The sequence below is a fragment of the Pecten maximus genome, chromosome 3 (genome assembly GCF_902652985.1).
Source record: "Pecten maximus chromosome 3, xPecMax1.1, whole genome shotgun sequence".
Taxonomy (NCBI): Eukaryota; Metazoa; Mollusca; class Bivalvia; order Pectinida; family Pectinidae; genus Pecten; species Pecten maximus.
Genome location: NC_047017.1, coordinates 53,057,152 through 53,076,896, shown reverse-complemented (window position 1 = coordinate 53,076,896; position 19,745 = coordinate 53,057,152). Strand labels below are relative to the sequence as shown.

At 38.4% G+C, this 19,745-nt stretch overlaps 1 protein-coding gene across 3 annotated transcripts in view; it reads left to right on the top strand.

The window, feature by feature from the left end:
• The window catches only part of LOC117324551 (kinesin-like protein KIF26B), a 385,773-nt gene that overhangs the window by 196,363 nt on the left and 169,665 nt on the right, over positions 1 to 19,745 (top strand). The window lies entirely within an intron of this gene.

Here is a 19,745-nt window from a genome sequence, read left to right as displayed (position 1 = left end):
TACAATATTCGGAAAATGAGAAACAACGTAGAAAAAGAATACATGTATTAGAAAAATGCAAACAATATTTCAGCCAGTGTTTTATTACTGTAATATGCATAGTGAAAGGGTGGAAAAATTACTTTGAGTAAACTTTGTAAAGTGGCAGAGAAAATTCTAACAGTCTTACAAACACCAGGTCGTTGTGTTGACTTACCTGTGTACACAGGTAAAAAACATGGTAACTAATGACTCCTGGATATACAGGTATTATTATCCAGCTGTTCTTACTGGCCCTCCAGGTCACTTTAGGGCATCGATCATAATTTTTGGCATTTTCTCTGTCTGCTACCATATTATAGCTAATTAGAGTCGAGGAGCAGTGATACCTCCTAATATAATATTACTGGTGTTACTATAGCAATGTTGACAAATTATATTACTGGTGTTACTATAGCAATGTTGACAAATTATATTACTGGTGTTACTATAGCAATGTTGACAAATTATATTACTGGTGTTACTATAGCAATGTTGACAAATTTGGTAGTTTGTGGTTATGTTTGTATCCTATTTTCGGTAGTGTTTTGCCATAATTTCATTTTTCTTGTAGGTGTAATTATAATCACACAGATGTGCACGTTTATCAATAAGAGCATCATTTCAGGGGAGACTACTTGAACTTATCCTCGTACTTTTCCTCGTACTTTCTAGTTCAAATTCAGAAAACTCATAAGAGACATTTATTTTTCATCTATTGGCCGTGTGTTAATATTTCCTGAAATAGCAACCAAGGTTGTGTTCAGGTTTTAAATATTACAAAGGCTCTGTGTCCGTTATAGTCAACATTTCAGTTTTGAGAGGTACTAGTCAATCTAGAAACAGTAAAACTGAATGCACTCGGAAATTTTGTTCTTTGTTCCACTCCCCGTAGATATAATTTGATAAAAAAGTGGGAGCCACAACTGGAGTTTGAACTTGGACCTTCCGGTCTTAAGCCAGACAAATGATGGAGAATGAACTGACCTTCTGGCTGCTTGTCTGCTTCGTATCTCCAGGGATACATAATAGATCAGAGCAGTGAGGGGTTTCAGCTTGATATACGATTTGTCTCACTTTCCAAGCTTTTAATTAGCTTGACCTCCACAAGATGATGTGTACTTTCGCTTTGAATCCAAGATTTAAAAAAATGAATAAACAGTTTGAACTGATATAGATTTTCTGTCCGCTTTGTTTGAAAGTGTTCTGACTTGTTAGATATCTTTTATGTTACATTTCAAAGTGTTTTGATTGATTAGATATCATTTGTGTTATGTTTCAATGTGTTTTGATTGGTTAGATATTTTCTGTGGTATGTTTCAAAGTGTTTTGATTGGTTAGTTATCCTTTGTGTTAGTTTAAAAATGTTTTGATTGGTTAAATATTTTCTGTGGTATGTTTCAAAGTGTTTGACAGTTAGTACTGGATAGTAATACAGTGTATTACATTGTACTTGATAACCACAGATCACAAGGTTTTCATATTCTGACAAGTTTAAAACTTCACTCTTGCTGACAAAATTGGTTGAAGGTGTTGCAACTTTTTATTGAATCACACTAATTTGTTACTCATTGATAATTACTGTTATAGAGATCCTAGTTGTGTCTATCAATATGACTTTTACCACCCTGGTGTAGTGGTGTAGTGGTGCCATACCCTGGTGTAGTGGTGTAGTGGTGTAGTGGTGTAGTGGTGTAGTGGTGCCATACCCTGGTGTAGCGGTGTAGTGGTGTAGTGGTGTAGTGGTGCCATACCCTGGTGTAGTGGTGTAGTGGTGTAGTGGTGCCATACCCTGGTGTAGCGGTGTAGTGGTGTAGTGGTGTAGTGGTGCCATACCCTGGTGTAGTGGTGTCATACCCTGGTGTAGTGGTGTCATACCCTGGTGTAGTGGTGTAGTGGTGTAGTGGTGTAGTGGTGTCATACCCTGGTGTAGTGGTGTAGTGGTGTAGTGGTGTAGTGGTGCCATACCCTGGTGTATGTTGTATGAACTGTGTAGTGGTGTGGTGCCATACCCTGGTGTATGTGTAGTGTATGTGTAGTGTGCCATACCTGGTGTAGTGTAAGTGGTGTAGTGGTGTTGTAGTGGTTATGGTGTGTGGTGCCATACCCTGGTGTAGTGGTGTAGTGGTGCCATACCCTGGTGTAGTGGTGTAGTGGTGTAGTGTGTGCCATACCCTGGTGTAGTGTGTACTTTGGTGGTGTAGTGGTGCCATACCCTGGTGTAGTGGTTGGGTATGATGTGTTGTAGTGGTTGTAGTGGTGTAGTGGTGTCCATACCCTGGTGTAGTGTGTTGGTGTAGTGTGTAGTGGTGCCATACCCTGGGGTGTTAGTGGTTTGAGGTTAAGTGGTGTAGTGGTGCCATACCCTGGTGTAGTGGTGTAGTGGTGTTGGTGTAGTGGTGCATACCTGGTGTGTAGTGGTGCCATACCCTGGTGTAGTGGTGTGTATGGTGGTGGTGCCATACCCTGGTGTGTGTGGTAGTGGTGTAGTGGTGCCATACCCTGGTGTAGTGGTGTAGTGGTGCCATACCCTGGTGTAGTGGTGTAGTGGTGCCATACCCTGGTGTAGTGGTGTAGTGGTGTAGTGGTGCAATACCCTGGTGTAGTGGTGTCATACCTTGGTGTAGTGGTGTCATACCCTGGTGTAGTGGTGCCATACCCTGGTGTAGTGGTGCCATACCCTTTGGGGTGTAGTGGCTGTATGGTGAACCCTGGTGTAGTGGTGTAGTGGTGTAGTGGTGCCATACCCTGGTGTAGTGGTGTAGTGGTGCCATACCCTGGTGTAGTGGTGTACTGGTGTAGTGGTGCCATACCCTGGTGTAGTGGTGCCATACCCTGGTGTAGTGGTGTAGTGGTGCCATACCCTGGTGTAGTGGTGTAGTGGTGCCATACCCTGGTGTAGTGGTGTAGTGGTGCCATACCCTGGTGTAGTGGTGTAGTGGTGCCATACCCTGGTGTAGTGGTGTAGTGGTGTCATACCCTGGTGTAGTGGTGCCATACCCTGGTGTAGTGGTGCCATACCCTGGTGTAGTGGTGCCATACCCTGGTGTAGTAGTGCCATACCCTGGTGTAGTGGTGTCATACCCTAGTGTAGTGGTGTCATACCCTAGTGTAGTGGTGTCATACCCTGGTGTAGTGGTGTAGTGGTGTAGTGGTGTAGTGGTGCCATACCCTGGTGTAGTGGTACCATACCCTGGTGTAGTGGTGTCATACCCTAGTGTAGTGGTGTCATACCCTGGTGTAGTGGTGCCATACCCTGGTGTAGTGGTGTCATACCCTGGTGTAGTGGTGTCATACCCTGGTGTAGTGGTGTAGTGGTGCCATACCCTGGTGTAGTGGTGTAGTGGTGTAGTGGTGCCATACCCTGGTGTAGTGGTGCCATACCCTGGTGTAGTGGTGTAGTGGTGTAGTGGTGTCATACCCTGGTGTAGTGGTGTCATACCCTGGTGTAGTGGTGTCATACCCTGGTGTAGTGGTGTAGTGGTGCCATACCCTGGTGTAGTGGTGTAGTGGTGCCATACCCTGGTGTAGTGGTGTCATACCCTGGTGTAGTGGTGTAGTGGTGTAGTGGTGTAGTGGTGTCATACCCTGGTGTAGTGGTGTAGTGGTGCCATACCCTGGTGTAGTGGTGTAGTGGTGTAGTGGTGCCATACCCTGGTGTAGTGGTGTCATACCCTGGTGTAGTGGTGTCATACCCTGGGTGTAGTGGTGTAGTGGTGTAGTGGTGCCATACCCTGGTGTAGTGGTGTCATACCCTGGTGTAGTGGTGCCATACCCTGGTGTAGTGGTGTAGTGGTGCCATACCCTGGTGTAGTGGTGCCATACCCTGGTGTAGTGGTGTAGTGGTGTAGTGGTGTCATACCCTGGTGTAGTGGTGTAGTGGTGTAGTGGTGTAGTGGTGACCGGTGTAGTGGTGCCATACCCTGGTGTAGTGGTGTAGTGGTGTAGTGGTGTCATACCCTGGTGTAGTGGTGTCATACCCTGGTGTAGTGGTGCCATACCCTGGTGTAGTGGTGTCATACCCTGGTGTAGTGGTGTAGTGGTGCCATACCCTGGTGTAGTGGTGCCATACCCTGGTGTAGTGGTGTAGTGGTGTCATACCCTGGTGTAGTGGTGTCATACCCTGGTGTAGTGGTGTAGTGGTGTAGTGGTGCCATACCCTGGTGTAGTGGTGTAGTGGTGCCATACCCTGGTGTAGTGGTGTAGTGGTGTAGTGGTGCCATACCCTGGTGTAGTGGTGCCATACCCTGGTGAAGTGGTGTAGTGGTGCCATACCCTGGTGTAGTGATGTAGTGGTGTAGTGGTGTAGTGGTGTCATACCCTGGTGTAGTGATGTAGTGGTGTAGTGGTGTAGTGGTGTAGTGGTGTAGTGGTGCCATACCCTGGTGTAGTGGTGTAGTGGTGTAGTGGTGCCATACCCTGGTGTAGTGATGTAGTGGTGTAGTGATGTAGTGGTGTAGTGGTGTAGTGGTGTCATACCCTGGTGTAGTGGTGTAGTGGTGTAGTGGTGTGGTGTAGTGGTGTAGTGGTGTAGTGGTGTCATACCCTGGTGTAGTGGTGTAGTGGTGTAGTGATGTAGTGGTGTAGTGGTGTAGTGGTGTAGTGGTGCTATCCTATGTTTCTGTCATAATGATACGTCATGCATTCCAAAGGAGGTAAAGAGGACATGTCAGAATGAGGTTTAATTCTCAAACTCAGTAAATGATAGAGAGAATCTATGGCTCATTGGTCTCTGTAATAGCTATGTATACTAACAGTCTTCCAAACACTACCAAGCCTTGGGCAACATTTACTAGCAGCAATCTTTGAAGACGTGTTTGATGAGGATGAAATTGACTTTACATTCTGTAATGTCAGGTCTCTGGCAGATAATTTATAGATGCTGTTGTCGTAACTCTAGCTTCTTTTTAATCAATCGGTAAAAATAACTTTAAACATCTTTTATGAACATTTTTCTCTACCAGTTTCATTCATAAAATCATGTCTTTTGTGTGTTAAATTGCGGTTTCAACAGGCTCGTTATTTTTCGGTTGTCCAACCTGATCTTTTTCATTGGCCGACAGACATCAAATAGGGCCGTTATCATATACTAGTCAATTTACGATGAATAGAGAAAAAGAACATTTACCTACAAAATGTGAAAAAGTAATTCACAAGGTAACCATGATTGTTCATGGTTGATGACTTTTACACTTATAAATACATGTGAAAATAAAGGAGTGTTGGCAAGGAATTCTTTTGGATGACGTGTCCATGGTCGTCAGAAACATTGAAGCATAGCATTTTATATGTATATTAATAACATACTATCTATCAAGTTCTTTTTGGATAATTTGTTTTGAAGTCAATTATGTTCAACTTTTCAAATTGGTGAATGCAAAATAGTTGTGGGGCAACTGTCATTAATAGTTACGCATAATGCTGAATTGCATTGAACGACCCATCATTCATGAAAGTGTCGAGGGAGAATTCTGCACTTGGGATGGCGAGAAAATGACTGATGGTTGTGATCAGTGTTGAGCGAGTGCTTGTCATCTTTGTACCTACACGAGATGTGCCTCGTTTGTGGTTTTTGACGAGATGCAGAAGTCATTGTGTTGACAGGCTGTACTTTAAAAAGTAAATAATACAGTGAAATTTCTGTGGTTACAAATTAAAAGGTATCAGATTCCTTTCTATACTTTTCCTTTAAGTGCTTCATATCAATACATTACAAACGGAAGAATTTAAACGGCAATCAAATTTACACTGACCGTTAATTGTAACAGGGAAACATTGTGGTTAAAAGGAAGCTATAAGAGAAATATATATGAAGCATTCTGAGGGTTTTTCGGTAAAAGGTAATATAATTAAGGAAAAGTCTGGTTTGATAAAGGTCTTTCTAAGATGACATCAAAGTTGCTTTGATCTGTTATAAAGGGCAAGCCAAGTTATTATTCTTCAATTTCAAAATATTTGAAAATTTTGTTCTCATTTTTCTTACCATGATAATTGGGATCAAATCAAAGCAATCGTTTCCTCCGTCCAGATACCAAGTATTATGGGGTGTGACAGATACCAAGTATTATGGGGTGTGACAGATACCAAGTATTATGGGGTGTGACAGATACCAAGTATTATGGGGTGTGACAGATACCCAGTATTATGGGGTGTGACAGATACCCAGTATTATGGGGTGTGACAGATACCCATTACCCAGTATTATGGGGTGTGACAGATACCAAGTATTATGGGGTGTGACAGATACCCAGTATTATGGGGTGTGAGAGATACCAAGTATTATGGGGTGTGACAGATACCCAGTATTATGGGGTGTGACAGATACCAAGTATTATGGGGTGTGACAGATACCCAGTATTATGGGGTGTGACAGATACCCAGTATTATGGGGTGTGACAGATACCAAGTATTATGGGGTGTGACAGATACCCAGTATTATGTGGTGTGACAGATACCAAGTATTATGGGGTGTGACAGATACCACGTATTATGGGGTGTGACAGATACCCAGTATTATGGGGTGTGACAGATACCAAGTATTATGGGGTGTGACAGATACCAAGTATTATGGGGTGTGACAGATACCCAGTATAATGGGGTGTGACAGATACCCAGTATTATGGGGTGTGACAGATACCCAGTATTATGGGGTGTGACAGATACCCAGTATTATGGGGTGTGACAGATACCAAGTATTATGGGGTGTGACAGATATCCAGTATAATGGGGTGTGACAGATACCCAGTATTATGGGGTGTGACAGATACCCAGTATTATGTGGTGTGACAGATACCAAGTATTATGGGGTGTGACAGAAACCCAGTATTATGGGGTGTGACAGATACCAAGTATTATGGGGTGTGACAGATACCAAGTATTATGGGATGTGACAGATACCAAGTATTATGGGGTGTGACAGATACCCAGTATTATGGGGTGTGACAGATACCCAGTATAATGGGGTGTGACATATACCCAGTATTATGGGGTGTGACAGATACCCAGTATTATGGGGTACGTGTGACAGATACCCAGTATTATGGGGTGTGACAGATACCCAGTATTATGGGGTGTGACAGATACCCAGTATTATGTGGTGTGACAGATACCCAGTATTATGGGATGTGACAGATACCCAGTATTATGGGGTGTGACAGATACCCAGTATTATGGGGTGTGACAGATACCCAGTATTATGGGGTGTGACAGATACCCAGTATTATGGGGTGTGACAGATACCCAGTATTATGGGGTGTGACAGATACCCAGTATTATGGGGTGTGACAGATACCCAGTATTATGGGGTGTGACAGATACCCAGTATTATGGGGTGTGACAGATACCCAGTATTATGGGGTGTGACCCAGTTTTTGGGACTATTAGGTGGGATACAATGCCAGTGTTTCGGGGATGTACTTTACCTGTTCATACCTGTGCCTGATGAGTGTCATCCTATAATGTACGACAGGTGCTATGTTTTTGACCGTGTACCTGGTGGAGACCACCTCTGCAGGCTAAATATTCACCATCTTCCTTTCCTGTATTATCATTATACCCACCTGGAACACTTTTATATTATTCAAAAATTAATTTACTGGAAAATGATACAAAACAATTACCGGATATACTTGTTCATTCAAGAATTCCGGTCATCTCTTCTATGTAAAGATTTCTTTTTGATAAAATTGCAAGCTTATTACCTACCAAGACTGAGATCTGAGTTCATTATCATCTTTAAAATTAGATTTTAATAAGAAAGAGCCCCAGGTAAATGTGGGTAATCTAGATATCACTTAATTTCTAGTCGCTATTTCTATTGAAATTGGTAAAGGTTCCTGCGCGGCTCCATTGATAATCACATTTAGACATGTTTTCGCATGGCGAATTATACCCTGGGCACCTGTGCTGGGCGTAAAAACGTCAGTCTCTATGCCGGGGTGATAATCCTTGCCCCAAAACATACGCCCAAACAATAAAGGGGTGACCAGTAGTGTCTCAAGCAGGTGACCACAAGGTCAAATCTTGTTCTGTGTTCAAACACGCATCAGTCAGTCGAAAAATCTGGACATTTTTATCATAATACATTGACTATTGTTGTGATTTGGTGCCATATTAAAAATAGTTATTGATCATTTGGGTTGGAAATTTAAAGGATTACTTTAATAATGTTGACCAGAAAGTGGGAAATCTTTGGTCTAAAATACAAATGGGTCAGTGGGACATCAACGTTCGAGGTGCCTAACGAGGCCTGACACTGATTTATGTAAACAGGTACATCAGTGATGTATATGTTCACTTATAATAAAAGATATTTACAATTGATTTTCATTATAAAATGGTTTATGAATTTTGCTTTCAAATATTTTTCAAATACTCTGAATAATAAAATCGTAATTGAAAGTAAAAATTCTGTTAGAGGATTGTTTGTGACCTTTATTTTAAATAGCGAAGTGTTGGAAGGAAACAGGACAATCATTTTGATGTACATAAAGAAAAAAGCGTTTTTGGTTTTTAGGTGGATTTGAACATATATATATATATATATATATGTATACAAGATTGCCTTGAAAATTTGACAATTTACTTGTCTGTACTGTCATTATTACTACTTGACAATAATATATTTACATATGTATATTTGAAAACAGAAATATGCAGACAAATTGTTTTGCCCTTAAACTGGAAAGAAACTTACAACAAGAATGTGAAATCTGATGTCTTTGATATGAAACTGATTGAGAACTAGTTTGGGTGATAACAGACCTATAAAATAATTTCTAGTGAACTTGATGTGGATGAGACTCGAGATTGAGGGACACTGGCCCCTCTCTCTGGGGTAGTCTGTCTCCAAATTACATTTTAATTGGATCTATCATAAAAACCGTATGGAATTATTCATGAGAATATGTTTACCTGGTTAAATTCTATACCAGGTGAAAGTATTGTCTAAACATAACCTTTGACCTTTTGATTTAGCCTATCGTAGGGATCATCTTGAAATAGGGCACCTGGAGGAAATTAGAAATTCATTTTGATATCTGTGTCACCACATGTTGATAGTGGCTATTGTTTACTGGCTATAAACTGACCAGTATAAATCTTGTAGGTGGACAGCTTGTATTGTTGGGGAGGCTGCAAGTATGGTCAAGCTGTTCAGAGGCTCAAGTCTTGACCACAGCTAGGAACAAGAAAAGCAGAGTCATTAAATCAGAAAGCTTTGTCCTATGTGACACGTGGGCCCCTCCCCAGAGGGGGCCAAACCACCTCCGTGATATATTTAGTCCATTTATGGTCACAAAATCACCAATGCCTTTCATCAGGGGTGTTGTTGGACAAACTCTGAAATCAATTACCAGATTGAGAAAGGGATTTGATTTCATCTTTCTGGAGACAGGAAGTGACTATCTATATGGGTAAACAAGGAGACAATTATTAAAAAAGTTTGTTTAGAAAATTAGAGTCATTCTTTTCCCAAACGAAAAAAGATATATCAGAAGGATATTGATTGTGCGTTTCTTCCAACAGGTCCTCTTGTCAATCTGTAATAGCATAAACACATCCAATTGTACATAAACTGACGTTAGTTTGATGTAGAACCTACTTTATCTGAACTCCTGGTACATAAACTGACGTTAGTTTGATGTAGAACCTGCTTTATCTGACCTGGTACATAAACTGACGTTAGTTTGATGTAGAACCTGCTTTATCTGAACTCCTGGTACATAAACTGACGTTAGTTTGATGTAGAACCTGCTTTATCTGAACTCCTGGTACATAAACTGACGTTAGTTTGATGAAGAACCTACTTTATCTGACCTGGTACATAAACTGACGTTAGTTTGATGTAGAACCTACTTTATCTGAACTCCTGGTACATAAACTGACGTTAGTTTGATGTCGAACCTACTTTATCTGACCTGGTACATAAACTGACGTTGGTTTGATGTAGAACCTACTTTATCTGACCTGGTACATAAACTGACGTTAGTTTGATGTAGAACCTACTTTATCTGACCTGGTATATAAACTGACGTTAGTTTGATGTAGAACCTACTTTATCTGACCTGGTACATAAACTGACGTTAGTTTGATGTAGAACCTGCTTTATCTGACCTGGTATATAAACTGACGTTAGTTTGATGTAGAACCTACTTTATCTGAACTCCTGGTACATAAACTGATGTTAGTTTGATGTAGAACCTACTTTATCTGAACTGGTACATAAACTGACGTTAGTTTGATGTCGAACCTGCTTCATGTGAACTCTGGTTATTCCAGCAATGTGTCAACAATTAACATAATCAATTTGGCCTTGATTTTAATATCTTTTGGTGCATTAATTCTAATGTATATTTCACAATCTATCAGATTCGTGAAAATAGTATTTGACATGATTATACGTACTTCAAAGTAAACCTATTCAACGCCTGACTAATAAACACCCATAGTTTACTTGTCCATTTGAGAACCAGTATATTCTGACTCCTTGTCTTGGCTGACTGACCCATATGATTGAACAAGGTCGACCAAGAGGAGTGCTTGATTAAACAATTCCAACTATAGCGAGAGGAGTAAAAGTTTTATCTAGTAAAAGTATTGAATAATTTTGATTAAACAATAATCAATTTAAGCCTTGTTTCTCTTGACTTGTAATATTAAACAATAATCAATTTAAGCCTTGTTTCTCTTGACTTGTAATATTAGTACATATCTATGTTGAGGTATGTGATGATCTAAGTTTAGCGCATTGTTAGAGTGACCAGAGGTCAAAGTTCAACATCTAGTCAACAAACTATTACATTTAAGCTGTTAAAACAAATTAAAAAGAAGCAATAGAGTAGCTTTCCTTTTAAAATAGAATTTCAAATTAAATTTGCATATTTGATTAAAGGAGATGTTGAAATTTCAAAAATAGATATGTTCAGATTGAATTAGTGGTAATCTTCTTCATAAAATATGGAAGAATTAATCAGAGCAGGAAGAGTTAGAGTACCGACTTTTCCCTAATATGGACGTCATCTACGTAGAGTACCGACTTTACCCTAATATGGACGTCATCTATGCGACAAATCACACAATAAATATCTAATTTGTCAGTCGTTCCATCTATGTTGATATATGTTAATTTATATTCTGGAGGTTTTTGTCTTCATTACAGTGTAATCAGTCCTGGTAGATACAATATATAATTACTGGCAGTTGTTAACGTGACAAATTTTCAAATTGTGTAACCACTAATTGTCATCATTAATACTACAGAGTTGCACTGTTGCCAACAAAGCTATTTGTAATCAATGCAGGTGGTTTTCACTGGGCTCCTAGCTCTTTGAAGCGATTAAATTCTTGTAAAAGGTTTATAAGTGAATAGTATACCGAGGCTAATGCAGGTGGGAGATGTTTATGAATTTTCAATAATTTTGTCAAATCATGATAAATTCTACCTGCATAAGCAAACTATTAAATTTATATATGGTAATTTGCGTTGGCGTATGTTTGGAATTTCAGATTATGAGTTTACATATTTTATTTTGAATATCTAGATGTCTCAATCAGATCAACTGGTTTCCCTAGCAGGTCAGGATATTTGTGGAATTGTATGCTTATATCATTATGATATAAAATGTGTGTTTTGTATCATTGTGATATAAAATGTGTGTTTTGTATCATTGTGATATAAAATGTGTGTTTTAATTGTATCATTGTGATATAAAATGTGTGTTTTGTATCATTGTGATATAAAATGTGTGTTTTGTATCATTGTGATATAAAATGTGTGTTTTGTATCATTATGATATAAAATGTGTGTTTTGTATCATTGTGATATAAAATGTGTGTTTTGTATCATTGTGATATAAAATGTGTGTTTTAATTGTATCATTGTGATATAAAATGTGTGTTTTGTATCATTGTGATATAAAATGTGTGTTTTGTATCGTTGTGATATAAAATGTGTGTTTTGTATCATTGTGATATAAAATGTGTGTTTTGTATCATTGTGATATAAAATGTGTGTTTTGTATCATTGTGATATAAAATGTGTATAAACACTTATATTTACCGATATTTACCGTACTTAAGGGGGTATCCTACAAACAGGAGGTAGATTCAATTGCTCCTATTTTAGGACTTATTTTCATTTTACATAATCTTTTAATCCAACTTAAAACTTCACTTCAAATATATACATTACACTTGACTTTGAATTGGCAATTTTGTGGTAGGGGGCTGGGGGTAGGGGGTTTGGGTCAGGGAAGGGAAGGGAAGGGATTGGGGGTCGGAAAGGGGTTGGGGGTCAGGAATGGTTCACAGAAGAAGAAGGTATGAGAGTTTGGGGTATTTTACATTTAATAATCCTTTGGCTGTATTTTTACCTTAAGAATTTCAAAGGCTATGAAAAACATCTGTTTGCAAAATTGTTTTAACTGACTTTGCAAAAACTGACTGCACACTATGAAAAAATATCCCAATTCACGGAAATAAAAAATGTTTGGTTGAGGTTGTGATGTATATTGTAGTACATATCTGATATGTTGGTTGAGGTTGTGATGTATATTGTAGTACATATCTGACATACACAATATGTGGGGTCACATACTTGCCTACCGGTTGTTACGTGGATCGTGGATCGTTTACCTGCCCACACATACGTCTCTCCAGACATTGTAAAAGCCCAGCATTCTTTTGACACACTAGCAGTCATTCCGAGCCATGCTTCAGGGCCATCAGAGCAATGTTATGTATGAAAGCTGTTCACTTCATCGTCTTATCGACTGTGTGCATCCTCAGCAACACTCCGTGTTTTGTGGGGATAAAAGAATAAACAAAATAAAGGGATAAACGGACTACTGCTGTTTTCCTGGCAGGATGTAATTCACAACAAACGCTAAGGTGCACGCTGGGGCACATTTCTGCTTTTATGCTTAATTTTTGTCAATTGCGACAATTATTGACATCTGATATTGCAATTCTCTTCCTATGTTACGCATGTAAAACACATACCGATGCGTGCCAGAGACGGGCAGGATTACTACAGCAATGTTCTCTTCTTGCACTCTGGTGTTCTCATGCAATCTGTAGCAATTATACACTAACCATTTAAAGGACTGATATGCATTCTAAAATCCGGAGAAACAGTGAACGCAACCTTCAACAGTATTCAAGATAAAAAAAATAAAATGGAGTTTGGCAGTGCACTCACAATGTTATTTTCTGGTTTTCAAGTTTGTATCAAAGCTAATGAATAAAACATGTTCAATTGAATTTGACAGAGCATTTGGCTGTTCTACATACAAGCTTGTTAGGGTAATACATGTGTGTCTGCTCGATGACCACTTTGATAATTAGTGAGGTGTTCGTTCAACACTGATGTACAGAAGCTGTGTTTTAAAGAGGTATGCTACATTACAGGTTTTACATGTGATTTGTGTTAGAATTAAATCCTTTATATTTTCCCTATATTGGGATCAAACGGTCTCTTAAGGAAACGTTCTTATATTACGGCTGATATTTCATATAAGTCAATGAGAATGGTCTTTTAAGAGAGTTTGACCAATGAGACCATTATGATGGGAATGGTCTCTTTAGAGAGTTTTGTTCAATAAGACTAAGTCAATGGGAATGGTCTCTATAGAGAGGTTTGACAATGAGACCAATGTAATGGGAATGGTCTCGCTAGAGAGGTTTGTTCAATAAGACTAAGTCAATGGGAATGGTCTCTATAGGGAGGTTTGTTCAATTAGAGGGTTAAGGTGTTGAGAAAAGGTAGAGTATAAAAGGTGATCTCATTATTTCCAAATTCCTTGTATATCTGTTTTAAATAAGTGGCCAAGGAGATACAAGATTAGAATTGTAAGTACAAATGTACTTTTTTCTTTCATACGCCTAGAAAGGCCTTACTTTAACCAGAACTAGGTGATATATCATTAAAGATTGAAGTCTTTTGAAAAAACTTCCGTCTCCAGGTGTTCTAATGAAAATTTGTATCAAATATTATTCAGCTTTGTAATATAACCTGCTAAAAAGGTCAGAAGTCAAAGTGATCTTTTTATCCGATTAGGCAATACAAACAATGAAATACCTTTGTTACAAAATACTCAATGAGAAGAAATGTTGATAAAAATTTGAAAGGTCATCATTATTAGGCCTCAGGTTACACCTAATTGTGTGGTAAAACGTTTCTCCATAATTATGTAATAACGTAGGTTATGCTGACTTTCATTTCATTCCATGATCCCTTTTAAGTAGGCTTAATTGGAAAAATAATATTATACATAAAGATATATATCTAAATGCAGGTGCACAATCGCTTGTCATGGTGCTCAAGATATTTTTCGTTTAAATATTGAGTCTTGAGACATGATTTCTTTCAAATCTCATAGCCAATCGATCTCCCACACATAAATTGGATATCTATGATTTCTCATGTCTTAGCCTCAGATTCAATATGAGACTTTTAATCTTGGAAATGTACACCTTCTGATCTGTAAATATGATTCAAATATTTGTTGGGAGGTGGCAGTTGCCATTTGGATTTGTAACACGTTCCAAGTGTTCTGATTTAAAAGCACTTCAAGATCACTCAGTTTTCCATAATTATGGAATTCAAATCCCCCACATCATGACTAATTAAATTTGTCAATGTTTAGATTCTTCAGCTAATCATACACACATCAATGTAGTAACTTGGCAAAAAGGAATGTTCAAACTCACGAAATATTGAACACAGCAGGCATCAGCGGCCTTGGATATCAAATTTGTATTCAATAGCATACATGGCCATGCTAACAGCATTAATCAAAAGCCTTTTTAGTTTGTGTCCAATATCGCATAATATTAATTGTTAAGAAAATCCATTTGTATCGGACAATCTGATTGGATATATACCATTGACAACTGTTGCTGTCCTTTGAACTGCAACACATCAAGTTCCTTCACGGGACAGAAATATGATTATAACTGCGCATTTCGGTGACTCACTGTGTTTGTCTAGCTATTAAGGGAGGCCTGTTGCATGCTAAGAACACGGAAACATTCATAGGAAATTTTATTTCCGTAGCCGATCTTCCACAAGGAATCAACACTTAGCCGTACAGGTTGCGGTTCCGATACTGAGGCCTTTGGCTCAGGCTTATTCAGCATTCAGTGATACTGGCTTGCACGTCACATATGGCTTTTGAAGAGTAGTTGTATAATTTATGATGTGGTCATTGCTACCATTATGAGAATCAAATCATTGCTTTAGAATTGTAGCCATCGATTAAAACTCAATGTTTCCTTTTATCTGTATGAATCTCCTTGGTGAATCGGATAAAATGTTAAGAGTTTTGTGTAGAGGTTTGTTTGCACTGTAAAATACAACACTCTAACTTAGCAACGCGTTGGAAGACACCTCTGTGTTTCTGATATTTAGCTAGCTTGGTAGACACTGGCAGCTCCAACGATTGCAGTCTGTGTTGCTATGATGGGCTCCAATTGAACAGTTTTCAGTTGTTAATTTTCCTGTTTAGGATTCAATAAGATAAAAAATACATGGACATTATATTGGTCTTTAAAAGAAAATGGCAGCTTCATTGTCACAAAACAATTACATTTTAGAACATTTCAAAATACAAAAAGATTTGTGGATTTATAGACTTGCTTCATCTGTTTTGTAAAATTTGATGTGAACCTGACAAATATTTTATTCCAAAAACTTGTCTCAAAGAAATTTAGACCTGAATAACAGTTTGGCATGTCCTTGTATGGAGAAAGAAAATCCTGCTTTCTTTCAAGTTCTTGAACAAAATACTAGTTGTATCAGGCTATCATGGTAACCTTTGTTAGAGTGGGAACACAGACAACTAGCTGTAAAGGAGATTGTACAGAGATTCCTATACAACTAGCTGTAAAGGAGATTGTATAGAGATTCCTATACAACTAGCTGTAAAGGAGATTGTATAGAGATTCCTATACAACTGGCTGTAAAGGAGATTGTATAGAGATTCCTATACAACTGGCTGTAAAGGAGATTGTATAGAGATTCCTATACAACTGGCTGTAAAGGAGATTGTATAGAGATTCCTATACAACTGGCTGTAAAGGAGATTGTATAGAGATTCCTATACAACTAGCTGTAAAGGAGATTGTATAGAGATTCCTATACAACTGGCTGTAAAGGAGATTGTATAGAGATTCCTATACAACTAGCTGTAAAGGAGATTGTATAGAGATTCCTATACAACTAGCTGTAAAGGAGATTGTATAGAGATTCCTATACAACTAGCTGTAAAGGAGATTGTATAGAGATTCCTATACAACTAGCTGTAAAGGAGATTGTATAGAGATTCCTATACAACTAGCTGTAAAGGAGATTGTATAGAGATTCTATACAACTAGCTGTAAAGGAGATTGTATAGAGATTCCTATACAACTAGCTGTAAAGGAGATTGTATAGAGATTCCTATACAACTAGCTGTAAAGGAGATTGTATAGAGATTCCTATACAGCAACCACATCGGGCATGAGAGCCCCTATGCTACATTTGACAAAGGATCCTCCCTCATAAACAAGAGCCCCCTCCCCACAAATACTTTCGACCTTGGCGACCAGACGACCCCCTCCCTTGCTCTGTCATCAGAAGTCCTCAGCACAAGACCAGAGGTACTGATTGATGTCAATGGCCTTGGACCAATATGACCCAAAATTTGGCTGAGGTGGTCGCATTCTTTCCCTCCATAAAAGTTGGAATTGCATTGCAGAATAATTACGTTTCCTTGGGGCCTGTTATTCATCAAACAAATGAAATTAAACTCTATTCTTTTCCTTCATTTAAAGCTTGCTTCTTTTAAATTCAATGACAATCGGCCATGTATGGTAATAAGATTTCCGCACCCGACCATCCATCAGGGTCGGCTATGTGTTTGTCACCAATGCGAGTGAGGTGTAACTATTACAGCTCCTCATTACATTAGTGTAGAAAATGTGTTATGACGTCTCGTGTTGACTTCCATACCTTTTTGGTAACGACTTAAGTCCTTAGTATTAAAACAATTGAGAAATAACACCTTTATGAATTTTTGTTTTGAATATTCTTTCCTCTTTAACACTTTAAATTTGTGCATCTTGATTTTATTGATACTGTAAGGAATTCATTCTGAAATATGTTGAGTAAAGACCTTGATGCGTACTAATAAAAAAAACCTGGTAGGCTCACATATCTGAGACAATGAAGAGCAATCCAAAATTAAAATATCATTTGAAAAACAATATGGCAACGAAAGTCATTGTGTACATCATCTGTTTGAAGGAAGACTCGTCAAACTTTTCATAACAAAACATGACTAATTATAGTCTTTATATTACCGTGGGTGGTTACAGTAAATATGGTGTATCGTGTTTATATTACCGTGAGTTACAGTAAATATGGTGTATCATGTTTATATTACCGTGGGTGGTTACAGTAAATATGGTGTATCATGTTTATATTACCGTGAGTTACAGTAAATATGGTGTATCATGTTTATATTACCGTGGGTGGTTACAGTAAATATGGTGTATACTGTTTATATTACCGTGGGTGGTTACAGTAAATATGGTGTATACTGTTTATATTACCGTGAGTTACAGTAAATATGGTGTATCATGTTTATATTACTGTGGGTGGTTACAGTAAATATGGTGTATACTGTTTATATTACCGTGGGTGGTTACAGTAAATATGGTGTATACTGTTTATATTACCGTGGGTGGTTACAGTAAATATGGTGTATCGTGTTTATATTACCGTGAGTTACAGTAAATATGGTGTATCATGTTTATATTACCGTGGGTGGTTACAGTAAATATGGTGTATCATGTTTATATTACCGTGAGTTACAGTAAATATGGTGTATCATGTTTAACAAATAGCCTGTCCCACAGCAGCATTACCCGGGTTTTTTTTCTGGGAAAGCTATTTTTGATAAAATTTTGGAGTGAAAGTTTTTCAAATATCTCTTTTTGTCAAAATGTGTAAAAATGATTCTGATGTAAATGTTGATATAGAGTCCAATCGGATAAAAAACTGAGTGAATTGAGAATTAAAAGGCGGATATCGTGTGACAATAGAACTTGATGGAAGTATCTAATAGCTGTAGCGGGAACCCATTAAGCCATAAAAGACCTTGGGTATTGTAACAGGATATGTATCTTATCCAATGAATTTTATCTGAAACCATTTCCTAATTTCTACCAATACCCTTCTAGATGAAGATATCTCATCCGAAAATGCGACAAATTGATTTTTCCCCGTCTGAGATTCATTGACCTCAGAATTATGTCCCTTTGTTGTTTTCGGTCCTGTTCTACCATCATCGAAATAAAACAAAAACATAATATATTTCATCTCATTACCCCCATATAGTATAATTGGACTTCCCGAGTCAAAGGATAAATGCTTCCATCTTGTAAAATGGGTGAGAAATGACATTGACTAATTAATATTACAGTCATTTCTTCCCTGTTTCCCCGTAATTTCCTAGATAACATCATTAGGTGACGACCTATCGAATAACAACATCACAACCTGCTTTTTTGCGTCTGACCTTGTGAAATGCTCCCCTATATGATGCAGAACGATTACTTTAGACCATGTCACTACCTCATTAGCTAATGTCTGCTCACGTCACATGATAATGTGGCCTTACTGAAACTCCATTAGCTTCAACATGGAAACAGTGGCGAATCAATTTCCGAAAGCTTTTATTTTATACAAAGTTTAGATTTTTTCTCCCAAATATGGTCGATAAAAAATCAATTCTCCACCTAACATACCCTCATAAAGTTATTGAAATAATTTAAAAGTTTAGTTTCATGTCATCACAAATGTGTATTGTCATCAGATCTGTGTATGAACTCTGTCGTCTTCAATCACCCTGAAAGCTTTCAAAATTAATTATACTTTAGGAAGTCTTTTCTGAATAACTCATTTTCGAACACAGAATCTGTACAAATTAATTTTCAGCTACTGTGATCATCCTTTTCAGTGCTCATTCATATCTATTTTGTTAGAAATCCTCGTGTCCTTTACGATAATGTACAAATTGCAGGATTGTTTGTTCAGTGATTATAAGCGTTGGGATGGCTGGGTTTTCGTCTGCGTCTTTGTTGCACAATGTTAGTGTGCATCCTCTGCAGTGTTTGTATTAATTTACATTGGTGACTGAATCAGAGAAAATACCCAGAAAAATGAATTCACTGAAATCCTTGGAAACGACTGTGGGATTAGGTGATATCACTGACCTAGTACTAATAGATTACACAATACTTCAGAGGCTGACCTGCCAATCAAAGCCCCTGACAACAGCCCCTTAGGGATGCCAGAGCGATCCCCAACAAAAGGGAGACCATCAGTTCAGTGATCCAAAAGGAGAATTAGAGATCAGAAAATTGGGACCTTTAACAAGAGAAATGGTGTAAGGTCTGATTTAGCTTGAGGGACAAGGAGAACTCCAGGAGTCTTTATGATGGCCTAATGGACTCAGGACGCTGATAGTCTACTGTCAATGGTGCATAAGAAAGTAATGAGATTTTTTACTGAAGTGGTGAATAGTTGTGTCCATTCTGATCCATTGTTTTTGTGTGATCGAGCAGTGAGGACAGATTTGTAATCTGATGGCCTGTTTTTCAACTTCTGGTCAAAGTGGCTCCCACCATAACTTGCATTCCAGTGCACATTGGCCTGATCGCCTTGACGATTGACCATCTGGTCC